The 19,266-nt window shown below is 40.7% G+C and overlaps 1 protein-coding gene and 1 long non-coding RNA gene across 31 annotated transcripts in view; one reads left to right on the plus strand and one right to left on the minus strand.

The window, feature by feature from the left end:
• SYBU (syntabulin) overlaps nucleotides 1–19,266 on the plus strand; it is a 108,234-nt gene that overhangs the window by 76,748 nt on the left and 12,220 nt on the right. The gene's annotated exons all lie outside the window — the stretch shown is intronic.
• Nucleotides 13,552–19,199, minus strand: LOC141567872 (uncharacterized). The gene is made up of 3 exons (XR_012490811.1): nucleotides 18,690–19,199; nucleotides 18,029–18,216; nucleotides 13,552–15,340 (listed from the first exon to the last, which is right to left on the minus strand). It is a non-coding gene; the product is annotated as an uncharacterized LOC141567872 (long non-coding RNA).

Below are 19,266 nucleotides of genomic sequence, written 5' to 3' on the forward strand. Positions count from 1 at the left end.
CCATTCTTTGGTTTGGTTCCATTCAGTCTATCAAATTTCCTATCAAATATTTACTACAAACCTAACTATGTGCTTGGCATTCCAATGGAGATTATGGCATTCCATGTATATGAAAATGTAGCTAACAAAATATGAGAGATACATAGTTTTCTGTTTTCAAATCTGTGGCTGTATGATTTTGCTAAATCGCTCCACACGTATGTAATAAAATGTTTGCCAATTAATTTTGCTGCCACTAACACAATGGATATGTAAGATAAAAGGGGCAAGGCCGTAGCATTAAGTCGGTTAATATTTATAACAAATTAAAAATGTGACAATTAAAAATCTAGGTTCAAATTTTAAGCTTTCTTCCTTTCCTGAAAGGATTTCCGTTCAGAGTGCCTTGAATGACATATTTTATAAAGAGAGTAATTTCATGAAGTTGAAAGTCTGGGGAATGATGGGAGAGGAAGAGATGAGAAATGATTGATTAATCTGTATAAAAATAGACCCCATGCTGGGATTTTTCCTTTTGCACTAATCCTGTGTGACATCTGAGCCAAGAAAAATATAAAACCAATGCCATATGTGCAGAGCTTGCTGGTGCTGACTTTCAAACGCATGAAGAGTTGACCCAGATTATATTTTGCAGCTTTATTTTTATTTCAATGTCATTTTCATTTTCCGTTTCTTCTTTCTGGCATATTCTCTTCCATCTGTTTGCCTTGGAAAGTACATGGCATGTGCAACAGGGACTATACCACCTCACTTGAATGGGAAAAGGGGAGGACCTTTGTAAGATGTGATTTAAAATGAGATATCTAGAGGCTGGGAACTTGCAATCCATGTATGTCCATAAATGCTAAATCTATTTTGCTAAACATTGTTTCAGATGCAATGTCCCTCAGCTAATCTACCTAGAATAAGCCTTGTTTCAAGGCAAAAATTAAATTCTTAGCACCATCCCCACTGCCATGGTGACCTTTTATCTATGTGGGTCTGTGACCACAGTAATGCCCCACTTCCTGTTCCACTGTTGTCTGTCCTACAGGCACATGCTCTGATGGTGCACAATGTGTCAAGTGTCCGTTAGGTCCTTGCTGCTGCTGTCACAAATTGTGAGCCATATCCTTCTGAGGTCTCGGTTAACCTTTCTGTTTGCCGAGTTCTTTCTCATCAGAAGGGAGTTCATGGTGGTTTCAGAGGGAGGGGTGCCCCTTGTCTTGTGTGGTGGCAACATTGTTCAGAGAAACTGCATCTTCCCGAGTCCTTGGCTTCTGGTCCTGACCCCCGTGGCTGAGATAGGCAGGCCCTGCAAGCCTCTGCCAGGAAGATCTGATTTCTGCTGAGACTACTGGCGGGCTTGACTGTTGTCGAGAGGCTGTGCCTGAACCTGATACTGTTACTGCCTGATACCTAATGCTTTTCCCCTAGTAGTTGGTGGAAGAAGTGAAGCATCTAAGCCACAGGCTGAGAAGCGCTGGCGCACACAGAACAGTGGGTTAGGGTCTGCAGGCGGTGCTGTCGTCTGGTATCCTGCCAAGCCCAGCTTACAAGGGACAGTGAAGGGGTTTTGTCTGTGCAAAGCCAGAGCATTCTTGAGTTTTGCATGGGATTTGCCAACTTAGCATTTCCACCCTGCGTTGTCTCTCCAGTCTCAGGCACCATTTAACAAAACTGGACCTAGTAACACTACTCATTTATTTTTTTCAACAAATATCTATTATGCACCTGGCAGTGAGCCAGACACTGGGGTGCAACAGTAAAGCAGGGGGAGGGGCTCCTGTGTGATGTGTTCTTGGGGGAAGCACAGGGTCCCATGAGTGCACCATTGAGGAGGACCATGGAACCCAGACTTTGGGGGTCCAGGATGCCACCCAGGGAACATAGTGTTGTATTGACACTTCTAAAGGGTAAAACCAGGTTTAAATGCAAAGACACTTGAGGATCTGAACTTTGCATGCCATTGCAGTTAACTTAAATACTGTGTAATTGGAGTTTGTTTGTTTGTTTGTTTGTTTCAAATTCTATTGTTATGGTTACCATGTTGTATTTAATGATTTTTTTTTAAATGATTCTTCTCAGCTAGAATGGGAGCCTCAATAGGACACGGCTCATGTGTTTGTTCTCACTCTCTCTTTCTTTATCCTTTTATTATCTTTTAAGTTCATTTTTGCTGCCTCTTTCATTTCTTTTTAAATATTATATATAACGTGATGCAGAAAAAGAATGTATGTCATGTATGTAAACCATGCGATATAATAATGAAGCACTGTGACCCTGCTTTTCACTTTGAGAATTACCACCACCACCAAAACTGCCGGCGGGCTCTCCCAGATCTCATTCTCTGTGTCCCCCCAGAAGTAACCACTGTATTGAAATGTGTATCTTATCATTTCTTTGATCTTTAAAAATCGTTTTATCACCTGAGGTCTGCGTCCCTAAGAAATATGTTGGAACGCAATGGCAAAATTTAAACACAGAGCCATGTTTTCTTTGCCTCTGTGTTTTCCATACTTGGCACACTGCCTAGAACTTAGTAGGTGCACACCAGGTGTTTATGAATGGATGGATATGCCCCAGAGCCTAGAAGGTATGTTTATGAGTCTATATGTCAAGGCGATATTGGAATTTAACTTTAGTGAGTTTGTTCTTTTTAAGCCTGGTTAGTTTTGTCTTTTGCGGGGTACTTATCGCTATAGGTTACAGAATTAGTCACATACTATTTAGTTGTGTAGAGATATTTCCAAACTACTACTTCCTACTTATTGTCTCCATTTGACTGCGTTCCCCTCTCCAGTGATCCTAAAGAGAGTGGCCTTAATAGTTTTGTCGTGGTCTGCTTTGCTGTTCCATTCCAGTTTGGTTTTTCATAGAACATTGAGGGGTGGAGGGAATAGAGAACATTGAGTACACTTGAATTTAAAAGTCAGCTTGTGGGTGGGGTGGGGCAGAGTCGCTGGGCAAGCAAAGGGTTGGCCTGGGAATGTCTGATCTGTGCCAGATGTCACATTGAGTTGAGATCCTGGGGAAGGTTCCATTAAACAAGTCCATGGAAATGCAGAGCATAATTGGTGTGTGGAGCATAATCTAACATAATCTAATCGTGGGTATGCTTCATTCTTTTCAAATGCTCTAAACCACACAAGCAGAATCAGTAGAGAATTTGTTCAGGGGGACATTCAGAAACATTTTGTTCAGCAGCTTGGGAGTTCAAATAGTTTCCAATTGATAAACAATGGTGTGAGGTGAAGTGCTAAAGCTTGCTGCTGGAAGCTCAGCTGGCTTGCAGAATGCCTTGTCTGTCCCCACCGGGTACCCAGCTCCCGAAGGCCACAGTAGGAGTGCAGTGTCCAAGGTGAAGTCCCCTCCCTGGACAGGCGCTAGGTTCCCAGGGCCTTGAACAGGTGTCCCAGGGCAGGAGGGCAGAAGCTGTTCCACCTGCCTTGCACCTGTTTTCCTCCAAGCCCATCCCCCTGATCCAGAATTCTCTCTGTTGTGTTGCCAGGCCTTCTCCTGGAAACATTTTCATGTGACTTCATCCCCCTTCCTCCCCGATTCTTAAGTTAGTTCCTTGAACATATGTCTGAATTAAAACAAACCACACTAGGCTTTCCATTTCTCCATTTACTTTTGTTCTAACACTCTATAGAGATGCAAGAAATTGCCAGAATTTACCCAGCTTATTTGTTTTATTTTATTGACGTTTGTGCTTGCAAATAAATATTTGCATTAACGATTGATTCAACAGTGGTAAATTTAGCATTGATCTTGGAGTACCTCAATCCATTGTGACTAGATTATTCAAGTTTTCACATAGTCCTCAGGCAATATGAGAGACATTTTTTCCTTTCATTTGGTGGACATAATTCCTCTTTTGTTTGTTTTTCTGCTTTTTGGTTGTACAGAAAATATACATGCTACCTTCTTTCAGTTGTTCTTTTATGCCCTTAGCACTGCAATCAAGATGAGGTGTTTCTTAATGTTTAAATTACTTTATGCTTTTACTCTTAAGTCTTTTCATTCACCTGGGGTTTTAAGTGATTTTGAACTTATGCAGTTAATTTTGTGAACCTAAGAGCTATGTGGAAAGGCACTCCATGATCTGAGTTCTCCCCGCTACTATACAGCCCATTTCCTAACTATGACAGTGACCTGCCTTGCCTTCCAGCCTCCATCCCTCCTCCAGATATTGCTGCCTCAGCCTCTCCATAAAGCACTACTCTGTTCGTATGTCCACCCTGTTCAAAACTCATCATGGCTCCTTCTTGCTTTCAGAGTCAATGCCCTTGACATAGTACCTTTCATGTAGTCACGTTAGCATAGCATTCTTGTTCTTCAGCTCTGGGTACAACTTACCTTCCTGGCTGCCTTTTCTCATCTGGTCACTATATTCCAGACAAACAAGGGATTCAGTATGTCCTAAATATTCCCTGTGGTGTTTTCCTCCATATTTCTGTTGATGGCATTCCCTTTCACCTAAGGTCTGCTCATTCCTCACCCCCAACGCTTGTTCATATTCTTCCTGGTTCTCAAAGCCCATCTCAGGTGTCATCTTTTCCCCAGTATATCCCTGCCCTTCTCCCCTCACCCTAGCTGAGAGCACTTCTTCCTCTGTGTGCCCTTCGTGCCCTCTCTCTGTATTGCACTCATCATGTCCTGCCTCATATCTTAGTTGTTTGTCTGTGAAGCTCTTCTCCTGAAAGGATCTGTGAGCACCAGAGCTGTACTTCTTGATGACTCCCACCCCGCACTCAGTGCCTTAGCATGTGCAAGGTTCGATACACACTTGAAATAGACTGAGCTGAATAATCTGAAGACCATCTTGGTTTCCAGTTCTTAGATCTTTGTGAATTCTGCTCATGAGATGCCAAGCAGAATGGGTAAAGAGGAAAGCCAGCTCTGCTGTTGAGTAGCTCTGGGACTGGAGGCAAATCTCACTACCAGTCAGCGCCTGTTTCCTCGTCTATAACCTGTATGTCTTTGAGAGGAAGGATTGAAGGAAAAAGAGCAGATGCAGAGTTCTTGACAGCTTTGACTGTTAGTACACAGCGGCTAGTAACATTAGTATCTGACTCTGTCATTCATTGTATTAGTTATCCCTTCCAGGCTTGTGTAATATGTAGTCTGCTGTCAACACCATGCCTGCTGTGTTTTCATTCCTGTCATTAATGAAGTATGTTAAGTAGGAAAAGGACAAGGACTGAGCCAGGTGACACATTCCTAGAGATTTCCCTGGAGGTTGACAAACAATCCATTGGTCGACCTCCTTTGGGTACTGAACTGTGTTGTCACCCAGTGCACATGCCAGCCATGTTTGTAAGACTCTCCTAAGTGTTTTCACTAAGTTCCTGCTGAATCCCACGTGTGTAATTTATGTGGCAGCCCACAATCATAACTCCATCAGAAAAGGAAGTGAGAATTGTTTTTCCTGTCTGATTCTCAGTGAACTCTCGCTGTTCCTATTTGCCTTACTAAGGGAAATTTTCTACAATTTTACTGGACATCAGTACCAAACTTAACACTTTATAATCTCCAGAATTTATTTTTTTTCTCTGCTTTGATAACCTGTATGCTTTCTGTCCATCTCCAACCTCCTTCCTTTGTGATATCTCAAAAATTAGTGGTGCTGTTTCCACAAATGTATCTGTAATTGCTTTCAGTACTTTTCTTTCCTCACTCAGTAAATCTGAGTCTCCTATATGCCAGGCACTGTGCGTGGCTTTGGGGACACAGTGGAAAACAAGACAGAGGTCTTCCCAGGCTGCATGCTTTTTGCATGCTAAGGTTTGGGCTAAAAACTTGAGTTTTAAGAGACTTGGCCTATGAAATGAAGGTGAGAGTAGAGGGAATATTTATCCTAATTATAAACGTCACTAGGCTGTCAACCCAGCCTAAAGGGAGAGAAAAAGGAAGGTAACTCAATAGAAAGCCTTTCTAGGAGCCATTGCTGAATGCCAAGAGTGGAGGAAACTTTAATACTTTGAAATCTTTCTAGGTGATAGCACCTACTATGTGCTACATGCTGCGTTAGACCCTGGAATACAATGATGAGCCAGCCCTCAAGGAGCTGACAACGTGCTGGGAAATTGAAAACAGACATTACAGTGAAGTGTGATACATGCTTGTTAAATTCTCAGTGAGGGGAGAGCTTCAAGGAGGGACACCTCATCCCTTCCTGAAGGAATTGAAGATGGAGGCTAACCTGAGACCTGAAGAACAGGTAGTAGTTAGCCAGGCCCAGAGGGACAGGGAAATAATCCAGGTAGAGGGAGGAGCATGTGTAAATATTGGGTCCTTAGAGAGTATTGTGCTGCTTTCAGGAAATGGTTCCACTGGCTGGGGATGCAGGAGTGGCAGGCAGAAGAGATGATGAAGGGCTTTTAAATCATGCTGTGGAGTTCAGGCTTTATCTTAAGGACATGGGGTGCCATGGAAGGGTTTCACCGGGGGAATCACCTAATGAGATTTATGCTCCGGAGCAGGGAGGAAGATAGAGCACTCGGGACCACAGGAGCAGCTGGGACACAGTGTATGACTGTTTCATAATTCCAGGTGAGAAATGATGATGGCTTGGGGTGGAGCATTCGGGATGGGAAGAAGCAGACTGATCATGAAGTTACTACTGTGTTTCCCCGAAAATAAGACCTAACTGGAAAATAAGCCCTACATGATTTTTCAGGATGACACCCCCTGAATAAGCCCTAATGCGTCTTTTGGAGCAAAAACTAATATAAAACCCGGTCTTATTTTGGGGGAAACACGGTAAACACATAGATTGGAGCAGGTGGCTGCAATTGAATATTGAAATTAGTGATTTTTAGTAGTTCTCAAACGTTAGTGTGCCTAAAAGATCACCTGAACATTTTTGTAAAAATGTGGATTATGGAAATGACTTGAGGAAATTTCAGTCAGCAGATCTGAGGTATGAGTCCGGAATCTGGATTATCAGCAAATAGTACAGGCGACACTGATGGAGGTGGTCCTCAGACAGCACCATGAAAATCTCCTTTCTGTCAGATGTTTTTAAATTGCAATACTTCTTTCAAGTGTATTCACAATATGTTAACTTTTCATTTAAGAATGAAGAGTCAGTCCTATGATCTCTGTTGAAAATAGGTGAATGGGCTCAGCCCCAAGGGTGAACGTGCTATAAAAAAGAGCACTCTCCTTGCTAGTGTAGTTGGTGTTCACCAGTGCTGCACCGTCTGGTGAGTGGTGCAGAGCAGAGCAGTGATAATCTTGTTAAAACCCCCGCTGCAGGCTTTATAAACACGTTTTTAAAGGCTTCAGCAAGCCCTTTGCATGAACAAGCAAATACTTACGGGGGAAACAAATTTTCCCCAACTCTTGAAGTTCCATGCAGGTGTGCGTTCTTAGTGTTTAAGGTATATGTTGATGTGTTTGTTATTGTGGCATTTCTCAAGCCTAAATGCCCACCTTCTAATCCCAGCATCACTGTGAGAACTGTGTAACCTTCAGCAAGGCACCCGTTCTCTCATCTGTAAAATGGGAATAAAATTGTACTTGTCTAATAAGCTTGATGTGAGAATTAAATGAGAATATACGTAAAGCACATTGAATAGTGTGTGAATATCATAGACCATTTCTGACCAGTGCTGAGGGAAGCCAGCTCACCTATAATAAATTTATCACTTGTGTTAGAATTTAATCATGCAATAAACACTTCACCTTCTTAAGTCACAGTACTTAAAAATTAATACACATTGTGGTACTCATATGCAAGAATTCTTAGAGAAATTTAGTGTTTACCAACACATACCAAACACATGGATAAGTAGGCCTATAAATGATGAATATTTATTGTGCACTTACAGTAGTCCCAATTAGGTCATTTAATTCTCAGTGATCCCATGTGATCTCTTTTTAGAGTGAGTGAACTGAGGCATAGAGAGATGAAGCAATTGCCTGAGGTCACACTGTCGTCTGACGCCATTACACATCAGATGTCAGAACTTGGAACCCTCCAATGCTAGAATCTGCTTTTTAACCACAGCTGTTAAATATGTATTGTCAGTTAGATGAAGCATGGTTTAGTGACACTCAGTATTATGCCAAGTAAATTAAGAAATGGACTCATTTTGAATGTGAAATGTGTAAAAACGACTCCCAAAATGTATACTTTGGTGTGCAGCTATATTTTAAATCCCAGTCAAGCCGGCTGTCCTGTTTCACAGAGGCAGCCATCCGGGAAGATGTCACATGAGGTAGTCTCAGTCAGAGGGTGTCTTAGAGCAGTGCTTCTCAAACTGTAGGTACCCGAAAGGTTTGTTAAAACCCAGATTACTGAGCCCCAACCCTGCCCCCTGAATGACTGACTCCACAGGTCTGGGGTGGGGTCTGAGAAGCTGCATTTCTAATGAGTTCCCAGGTGAAGCCTTGTACTGCTGTTTGGGACCATACTTTGAGGACCATTGCCATAAGGAATGAGAAGATGATTGGTGAATTTAGGAGCAAAGGATGGTTTAAAATCTACCCTATAATTGCCTAATTGGCTCCACAGACCTAGTTTTTTAAATTCACGGGGCGTTTTGAAGCAACAAACGTTGGATCTAAAAGGTAGATGCATAGATGCAAATCGGAAGACAGAAATCTTTACTTTGGCTTTCACGTTTCTGAAGCAGAGCAGTGGCTTTCAAATATAGACAATTACACAGTTGCTTCCCCTTCTCTGAAATAGTGGGGACTAGTTTAAAACAGATATTTCCCTTACTCATGACTCAAGCACAGAGGTTAGCTTTAGAACGAGGGACTTTACCAAATTCTGGGCTTCGTTAAGCACTACCATGTTTCCCCCAAAAGAAGACTGGGTCTTATATTAGTTTTTGCTCCAAAATACACATTAGGGCTTATGTTCAGGGGATGTCATCCTGAAAAATCATGCTAGAGTTTATTTTCTGGTAAGGTCTTATTTTGGAGGGAACACAGTAGCACATACTCACGAGGGTGCACCCCCTGTCCTTTTCTTCCCCGCCTTAGGACAGGGTTTCTTCCCTCAGGGAGGTTATAGGCATAATTAGGTAACTCTGGGTCAGTTTCTCACATTCATGGGCTGGTCTCATTGCCAAGGCTAAGGGGAAAGGTCATGGAGTGACCTAAGCCAGACTCAACAGGACATCAGGTAATTCCTGATCTTTTAGGGCTACTCAGGGTCAGAACAACCGTAGGATAGTAGGATAGGATAGTAGGATAGGACGTAGGATAGTAGGATAGGACGGGTCACCTTAAGGCATGTTGGATGCTAAAATGGGGGAAGGGGAATGCAGAGATTCTGTTTTTACTTTTAACTCTTGATTCTCCAGAACAATGAGAAGGAAGGGGTGTAAGAAAAAATGATACACAGAGCATTTCTTTTTGCCTAGGGAAAACGTTACATAAAAGTGGATTTACTCTTTTAATTTATTTCTTAGCGAGACTTGTGTCTCTGGAAATACAAATAGATGTTTATCAGAATGGAAAATCTAGCTAGATGAGTAACATAACTCATTTTTTTCATCATTCGGAGGCTGAATAAATAAATTACGGTATAAGTCATACAAACGGAATATTATATAGCAGTCAAATGTGGGCACTACAACTATATGGATAATTTCAGCAATATAATTTTGAAAATTATCTCAAACGATTATATATATATATATATATATATATATATATATATATATATATATAAACCTGTTATAGAAAACAAAATAAGTCTACTTGTTAGGAATACATAAACATGTGACAATTCTTTGTAAAAAATGAAAGTGAGGGATTTGTGAACAGGGAAAAGGATGAGGGAGGTAGACGTAAGCTAGTGTCAATATTCTAGTTTTTGTGATGGGTGATGAAAGGACGTCAGGAGTGCTGAGAGATCCAGTGATATCATTCTCTGGAAGACTGTGAAATGGAGTGAAGGTGGTCAGTGCTGCTGAGAAAGTCAAGGGGGTGATCCAGGTGTGAGACCCGACTTCAGTGTAGATTGTGGGTCGTGACACACCTGGTGCTGCTGCCCAGGGTGGAAAGGAACCTGTCTGTGGAGAGCATATATGTATGGGGTACCCTGGAGGCTGTCACATGGTGGTGACAGTGGTGACGAGGATGAGGGGAGGCACTGAAGGCTATTAGGTCTTAGAGTCAATTAAAAAAAAAAAAAAATATATATATATATATATATATATATATATATATATATATATATATAATTACTTAAAGGACTGAAGCAAGGTTAAAAACAGAAAAAAATGTTGCTTTAGCATCCTTGTTGCGTGTCTCTGCAGCAAGTTGTAAATGTTGTCATCTTTTTCCCAGCAAGTGGGTGTTTTGTTCCATTCATGGTCTCTAACTGCTTGCACACAGCACCACCTTACTGAGAAGAGTGGAAAACGAGGTGATTTCAAAAGAGACCCATCCTGTCCTTCTCCTTTATATTCTAGACTTAAAGTCGCAGACAATCCTCGCCTAGCCCTGCCCAACACTTTTTAGTGTTGGTGGCATCTCAGTCTCCATCTCTCTCTCCCACCCCTTCATCACCTCCTTCCTGATCTGTTAACTCCCCCCACAAAGACAGCCCTGCTCTGCACCCACCACCAGCACCTCGAGTGCTGCTTTTCCCTGATTTAGGTTTTCCTGCCAGACATGGAGGGCTGGCACCTCATTTTGGTAAACACTGGATAAACACGTCTCCTTAAATAGAAACAGTAGGCTCTCCAGCTAGCTTTTCAAAGGGGCAGAAATTTAGTTCAGTTCAGTACATTTGGCAAGAAATCAAAGATAAGGAACATGTTTGAGTCTGTACAACTCTTCAAGGAGGTTTTGCTCTTGTTATTACCAGGACCCTAAGATAATCCATATGGATGAAGTTCATGGCCCCTGGATGAAACCCTTCCCAGACCTGCTCAGTGAAAGGCAGCGGGGGAGAGGTCTGCCCCTCTAGCCAACCTACCGCAGGGCTCGTGCCCAATGCTGATTCACTGTGGGTGACGATGCCTGCCTGTATGGGTCCTTTGGTGGCATTCAGTAAGTCAGCCATGGATGCATCGGCCATTTGCAGCAGGTTAGGGCTGATGGAATAACCCAAATGGAGAACATGCTGGATTGTGAGGTGTTTCCTTCTGCCGAATGGTGTTTGACACCCCCAACTCCAAATTGGTTGACGCTTCCTCTTTAAAACAGGATTATGAGGACTTCAAACTATGGCTCAATTGCTAAGCAAACCAACATTTGTGTGCATGAGTTTGGCTGGAAATGCCCAATTTTGAACAACCTGTGCCTTCTCCATGTCCCTGTTTCCCCTCCAATCCTGTAAACATGCATTTAGCTCAGGAAAGTGTTTCTGGAAAGCTATAAGAAGACAGGTCACTCGGTAAACTAAACTCTTCTCTCCTGTGTACTTTGCCTGTGAATTAACTCTCCTTTTTGGTTGCCTATCTGCCTTGACTTCTGCTCACTCGCCTTCCACTTCTCACTAAGGAAAGCCTTGTAATTTGAGTGCACCTGGAAAGAGAGTCCAGAGGCTCTTATCTTTGGCGCTCTCTTCCTCACAACATGGCCCACGATCACGTACTGCACAACCATCTAGAGGAATTATTAAAAATGCAGATTCCTAGGTTCCCCCAAACCTTCAGACCTGGAATTTCTATGCATGTTGCCCAGATTCTGCACTATTATTCAACTTCCCAGGTGATCCTTATACATAGTAAGGTTTAGGAATCATTGCATTTTTAATAATAGTTGTGAGATTAATGTTTATGAGCATGTCACACACTCCCCATGCGTTTCACTTTTATTCATTTCAATTTCACAACCCTACGAGGCAGGAATATTAATCCACCCAGAGCAGGGCCTGACACATGACACGTGGCAGATGCATAGTAAATTTTTGTCAAATGAATTAACCTTTTATAGATATATTTTAAAGGTTAATTTATTATACACACACACACACACACACACACACACACACATCAATAAATAAAGGCTTAGAGATTTTATTTGGCCAAGAACACATAACTAGTGAGAGATGGAGCCAAACTTTACAGCGCCTTCTTTAGGTTTAGCTTATTGGTGTATGAATTTGCAGGTGGGTGCCTCCGTCTGGTGATGCTGGGTAGTGCATGGCAGGGGCACTGGAAAATGCTAGAGGCATCTGCTTGACCTCTGGTTGAACTGATTTATCTCTTCTCCAGCGTTCTCTTGGCCATCTCTGGTAAATTGACAGGGCCACATATTTATTTATTACTAATGAAGAGAACAGGCCCAGGGAGGTTGCGTGATCATTCACAAAGCCAAACAGCACCATTCTCCTTCCCCAAAGCAAGGAGAGTGAAACTAGATGTATCCTGGGTCCCTGTGGGCAATTAACAAACCTTTTGCCCTGGTTAGAAATTTTCACTTCCTCACTTCATGCAGTCCAGTCCCTTTATACCCTTTATCATTTCTTTCATTTACTTTCTTGGTCGGTAGGTGGATTGCCTGTATTTCTGCCAGGACAGGTAGCTGAGCCAACTCAAGACAAAAGGACTGAAATAGGTGGAGTTGTTCTTGACCCTGCTGGGCCCCCTCTCCCACGCTCGCTCCCTCCCTTTCTCAGACCTTCAAAGCTACCTGACTCCGGGGACTGACCTCTGCGAAGATTGAGCTGTTGTGATCCTATGTGATTTCCCTGGAGCTTTCTGAAGGCAGGGTTCTAACCCAGGAGCAACTCTAGAGGTTTTTGGAGGAGGCCTTGTGGAGTTTGTTTGGGATCATAGATCTGTAGACATACTCTGTTTTGTTCTCTCTCTCTCTCTCTCTCTCTCTCTCTCACACACACACACACACACACACACAGTAAGAAATAGAAAAATGCTCTCCACTGAAGAATGGCTAAGGAAAAGCTACCTATTGTAAAGGGTGTTTATAAAAATGTATGACATAAGTGAAATAAGGCATTTCCTATTGTGAGGCTTTTTAAGGGAAAGGTGTTTGAAATCCCTCTTCTGGCCCTTTAGCCACTGCACCACCACCACCCCACCCCACGTAGTTCTAACTAGAAATAATAAAAGCTAACATATACTGCGTGTTTGCTATGTGCCAGGCACTGTTCTAATTTTTTTTCATGTTTTATCTAGTTCCCACAATCCCTTAACAATACTTACTATTAATAGCATCATCACCATTTTACAGATGAGGAAACTAAGGCAGAGAGAGAGTAAATAACTTGTTCAAGGATCCACAAAGAGCCATGATTTGAACCCATGTAGCTTGACTCCAAAGCCCACTACATTATATGTGTAATTACTTTTATTATAAAATAATTTTCTGTTAAAAAATTTGAATTTTTTTAAAGAAAAACTAATTGTCCATAATTGCATTGTACCCCTATTCATATTTTTTATAATGAGTAATATGCACATGATTAGAAAAGCTAAATGGCTCAGAAAGATAATATAAAAATAAGAATCTCTTTATAGCCCCACAGTCCCATTCCCAAGGGAAACCACTGTTAACAGATCTTTTTTAGTTCCTCCAGAAAAGGGTTCTATGCAAATAGCAGGTTATATTTTATTTAAAGGTTTTACACAAAAGACACCCACTATTTTTCATCTTGATTTTCTCATCCAACAACCAGTTTTCCAGATCTTCTCAGCACACACAGGTTCATGTCACTCCTTTTCATGATTACAGAGTCCTAGTTGATAAACAATTAGGTTGTCTTTTCAGATAAATTCCTAGCAGTACAGTTTTCTTTTTATGCATGTTGCATTGTTTCACTCTCGCTAACTCTTATAAGAGTGCCTGTTTCCTCACACTCTTAACAGAACCAGTATTAGCAAACTTTGACTTTTAATTTTTTGCTAATCTGATGAAGACAATCTCCTTGTTTTCATTTACATTTTTAATGTTGTAAGTGAAATTGGATGGCTTTTCACGTATACTGGTCGTTTGTTTTTCTTCATTTTTTTGGTCATCTGCCTGTTCATGTCCTTTGCCCATTTTACTGTTAGGTTTTCTTTTTCAAATTTGTATAAGCTTTTGGTAAATTATGGCCATTAACCCTTTATCTATCACATGTTGTAAATAATTTCTTTAAATGTATTCTTTTTGGCTGCTATTTTCCCATAAACAGTTTTATTTTTATGTAGATGTATTAATACAAAACTATTCACTAATAAATACTTTAAATGTGAACTTCCTTTTTGTTTTTAAATGTGTACACATGTGCTGTTAAGTTTATCACAGCACCATCCATTGCGCATAAATTAGAGTGAAGATAAATCTTTTCTGAAATTACGATTTAAATCGAAATGATGTTTGCAATTTTTGAGGAAAACTTCTGTTCTGAAATGCAAGAAAACCTTTCTATATATTTTCAATTCATTGACCCTTTTGACGAAATGTTCGTTTTCTGAGATAAACATCTATAGTGGGTTCCGGAATAGTTTGCAAAAACTGAAACAAAAGTCCTCTTTAGTCTGTGAAGCATTTTTTTGACTCCCTAACTAGGCCCCCCAAAGCTTTGCAGCTAAGAAAGAGTCAATCCTACTGAGTCTACTTTAGAGTAGCTTTTATAGTGTCTTCTATAATTACATCTGTCCACTGCCCCAGCTGCTCCCTAATAGCTCTGCTTGGCTTCAGTGAAAATGGCTCATCTCTCCTCCCCAGAGACCTTTAAATAAAAGATCTGTGTATCTGTGTGTGGGGATGGGGGATGAGAAGATGAAGGGATGAGGGATTGGTTGGTTTGTTGTGTGTTTTTGTTTTTCTTTTTTAATTTGCTGCCTCTATTCGAGATGGGGATATAGGTGGCCAACTGAATTAATTTAATAGCTCTGTGATTACACCTTAAGGTTAAAGGAGGGTTTGGGCTTGCTTCGATCCCTGGTTTAGAATGGCTTAATACAGCTTTGTGGACATCAGGATTGCTCTGTTCTGAGAGGCCTGTGACGCCCTGATATATGAGGCCTCCACAGTATCCTGAAAGCAGGAAAAAATAATAACGTCCTAAGAGACCAGATCACAGGCAGTGATTTTTAAAAAAATAAGTCTAGTTATCAGTTTTTGCACATATTCTGTTTTGTTTCCACGTTTCCTTCTTTCTCTAATTCCTGGCCTCACCATCCCGTGTGCAGAATGCTTGTTCCCCTAACATTACGAGTTAAAGTAATAGCTCTCAAGAGAATCTAGCAATTCTAGCAAACAGAAAACCACCAGGATTTCTGCATGGAAATTCTGATAGTTGGAAAATGCCTTCTGCTGCAGGATGGTCAATCACCACGACTGGCACCACAAGATATCTGTAAGGTCATCACGATATCTTCCACGTTCAGTCCTGGAGTCCTGCTCCACCAACCGCAGCAGCTGATTGAAGACACTATTGATAAGGAACAAAGACTATATTGAGGATGACTTGGCTATGCATATATTTTAAATTCCCTCCAGCTTTGCAAGCACAACTCTTCAACAGCCAAATATTGTTTCCCGTACTTTGTCAGTGTTTCCCACACTATTGTTTCCCTCTGACCTCAGAGATTTACCAGTTGGGTGTCTACACACAGATAGATGGGGACAAACACTCTTGACCACAAAACTGCTTTAGGCTGATGTCATCCAAAAAAATCCCTATGGAATATATATTAAAAGTCTTTAAATTGAACATATTCTTTGGCTTAAGATTTCTAATTTTAGGAATGTATTCTAAAGAAATAAGCAGGCAAGGATATAAATTTGCATGCACAAGGATATCCATTGAACATTAAGTCTATGTTTAAGAACGTAGACCCTGGGGTCAGGCGACATGGGTTCCAATCTTGGCACAACTTTTTTTTTTTAACTTTTATTTATTTAAGTGTGTTTTTCCAGGACCCATCAGCTCCAAGTCAAGTAGTTGTTTCAGTCTAGTTGTGGAGGGCACAGCTCACAGTGGCCCGTGTAGGGATCGAACCAGCAACCTTGTTGTTCAGAGCACCGTGTTCTAACTAACAGAGCTAACCGGCCGCCCCCGGCTCAACTTCTTATTGGTTGAGTCACTCAACTCCTCTGCCTTATCTGTAAAAGGGCCTGATAATTGTCCCTACCTCATAGTACATGTCCCTGTACTATCATGAGAAATAAGTGACTTGCTATGTAAAAGATACTTAGGATAATTTTTGGCACATAGTGTTTGTTACTAATAATTGGAAAATCAGACATAACCTACATATTCATTGATTTAATAAAACAAAATGTGGTATGTTTTCAAGATATTCACATATTAAAAGAACAATTAGGTTACATGATACTGTATTAAGTATGAATGCTGAATAGATGTATATCAAAAGGTTACCTGTTGTTATACTTTTGGTGTTGGAATTATAGACTACATTTTCCCCTCTGTATCATTGCTATTTTTCAAGTTTTCTACAAAGGAAGTGTATTATATAATAAAAGTTGTCTTTTAACCTCTTCAAAATAATAACAACAGCTAACATTTATTGAGAGTTTACAATGTTGATCAAGTTTATTTATATACTCTGTGTGTGTGTATACATATATGTATATATTCATTGCTTACAATAACTCTATGAGGCAGGTGCTATAATTATCACCTCCATTTCACAGATTAAGAAACTAAGGCACAGAAAGCTGAAGTAACGTGCCTAAAGTCCTCCATCTAGTAAGCAGTGGAGGTGGGATTTGAACTCAGGCTGCCTGACTTGGGGCCTATATTTTTAATGTGAAGATTTGTAAGATTTCAGTAACCTAAAAGAATATTGAACTACAGCACCCACAACAGTAACCTGGTTGCATACACTGTTTAAATGAAATGAATAAAGACTGCCTCTCTTCCCTTGTATCTTTGGTGCCAATAGATAAACGGAGAGTTTTCAGGTCTCCAGCCTACCTCTTAGTTATCTTGCATAGCAAATGGAGAGAGTATGTCAGTTGATGAAGTAAAATGGACTTTTCTGTGTATGCCTTAAAAAGAATATGTTGTCTTTGCATTATATTAATCAAACTGGAAATAGTTTCTCTTTTTTTCAAATCATAAACTGAAATAGCTGAGAAGTAGCATATGCATTTTTCCCTGTCATTTTACTCAGATAGTCCTGAATGCAGCTGCTGGGTACCCTGAATGAGTCTTCTAATCTTTTTCATATGGGCAGAAGATAAGTTAGAAAAGTACAGAACAACGTGATCTCAGGCCCTGCAAATACATAAAAGTCAACATATTTAGTTCCAGAAGCAATAATGTGTAGAACAAAGTTGTCCCTTCAGTTCAGAGTACATAATTACCAGAGACCAAAGGCATCATGAGGTAACAGTGGATTTTCAGCAATTACCTGTTTCTGTTCCATAATTTCCATTTTTATGCAGGCCGCTAAATTACAATTGATGGCTTTGTGTGTATCTTTTAAAGATGAACATGGGATGTCTCAGAGTAATAATTTTACATTAGAAAATAGTATCTTAAACCTGATGACAGCAACCCCAGTATCTATTTTTGAAAATCATCCATCTTTATCATTTGATAACCAACCTGATCATTTACTAGCAGACAAGGCTGGTTGAATTAGGCTGTCAGGACTACTCTGTTCCTGGATACTACTACCAATTATGAATCCCTGAGACTGTCAAATACTACAATTTAGCCAGTGCATTTCGTTTCTTCTTTTGTTTTTCTTTTTTTTTTTTTTTTAGCCAGTGCATTTCTCAGAGCCAACTAATTAAATTCGAGGAGCTTCTAGAGTTCATTATATCACTAAACAAAGTCTCTGAAATCCAGAAGGAATAGCCCGTCCCCATCCTGATAAATTGCTACCCTAATCCTCCCAGAATTCTGTTGGGAGCCGAAATTCACTACTGTCATTTGTGCTTGGACGTCATTCTTGATGTCTTTCCTAGAAGAGGCTGAACTTCCTGAGAGGTCCTGGAAGCTGGGGAAGTGATTTCTCTCTCTCTCTGCCTTGCTGTTGCTTACCTTCTCCTCTAGCAAAACTAATACAGCCCATCAGTGAGGGGATCTGTTCACCAGTGGGCCAGACTGGCCACATCGTGCACTTGCATGTAGAGCTCATCTTACCAGTTAGGAAGGTGGTCGTGTATATTTATTCAAGAACCTCGCTTTGGTCCTGCTTTTCCCACCGTCTTCCTGAGGACGCAGCACAGTTCTTAGAAGTAATACTGGGATTTGGTCCTGGACAGGATTCGTCTGTCATCCACACATCTTGGACACATCAGCTTTGGTCTCCTCAATAGTGAAATTAATACCTGCCGTACAAAGTTGTCAAAAAGTATAAAGAATGGAAAGCATCTCAATAGATTTGGAACCTACTAGGTGCTCAATAAATAGTTTTGATTGTGATAATTATTGTCCAATGCGTGTTAGAAACTCGAGGGATTTAAAATATTCATATTTTCCTCAACTTAGAAATGTGAGCTGGCTCTGGGTTCTAGACCAGAAGAGTCAGAAATTGTGTTGGAGAAGCTGAGAGACAGGGTCAAATAAAATTGTACACCTAGATTTGTTTTCCAAAAGAATGTGGATTTTCATTTTGGGGTTTTTGTTTAATCCTCTTTCTTTTTCCCTCTTGTTCTCTCTTGCCTCTTCCACATCCTTTCACTTTCCCAGGCAATCCACGGAATATTTCCATTACTATTACTATTTCAGAACTACATGCTTTTTTGTTAGAAGTAAATTTATATTAATTATTTGACCACACAGCATGTTTCTAATTACTTACCAAACTCTAGTCTGTAGTCAAAATATAATGTGATCTTTGTAGACTAATGAACAATCCCTCCACCCTCCAAAAAACTAAAATTTCAAATTTCAGTATAACTCAGAAGTTCCACCACTGTCACTGTGAACATTTTCGTTCTGTTTGGAAATGTTCAGTTCCTGCTTTTCATTAAGGTTCTGTTCTGACAGAAAAAGTACAGCTGCAGTCAGAGAAAGTCAATAATCAGATAGTGTCGGGGTTGAAGCAGTTATCTGGAGCCCAGGCTTTCTTCCTGACTGCTTCTAACTGGTTGATTATCTGCAGACGCTAACGTGCCAAATTCAAGTATGGCTAGCTGACTACAGAAGCCCAAAGCTAAACTCTCTTGGGAAAACAAAACAAAACTACTTTTGGACTGACGAGTATGCTTTTCGTTTTGCTTAAAGTTTTTGCCAGCATGTTATTGTTGAGGGAGCATTTGACTGAGTCACAGGGTGGCACACATTTCTGCCCCCACTTGGGTCACTGTTGATAGTCTTCGGAAAGACTGGCCTCTTTATGAAACCAGCCTTCCTGTGCCTCTTACTGTGTTTATGAA

The sequence above is a fragment of the Rhinolophus sinicus genome, linkage group LG12 (assembly GCF_036562045.2).
Source record: "Rhinolophus sinicus isolate RSC01 linkage group LG12, ASM3656204v1, whole genome shotgun sequence".
Taxonomy (NCBI): domain Eukaryota; kingdom Metazoa; phylum Chordata; class Mammalia; order Chiroptera; family Rhinolophidae; genus Rhinolophus; species Rhinolophus sinicus.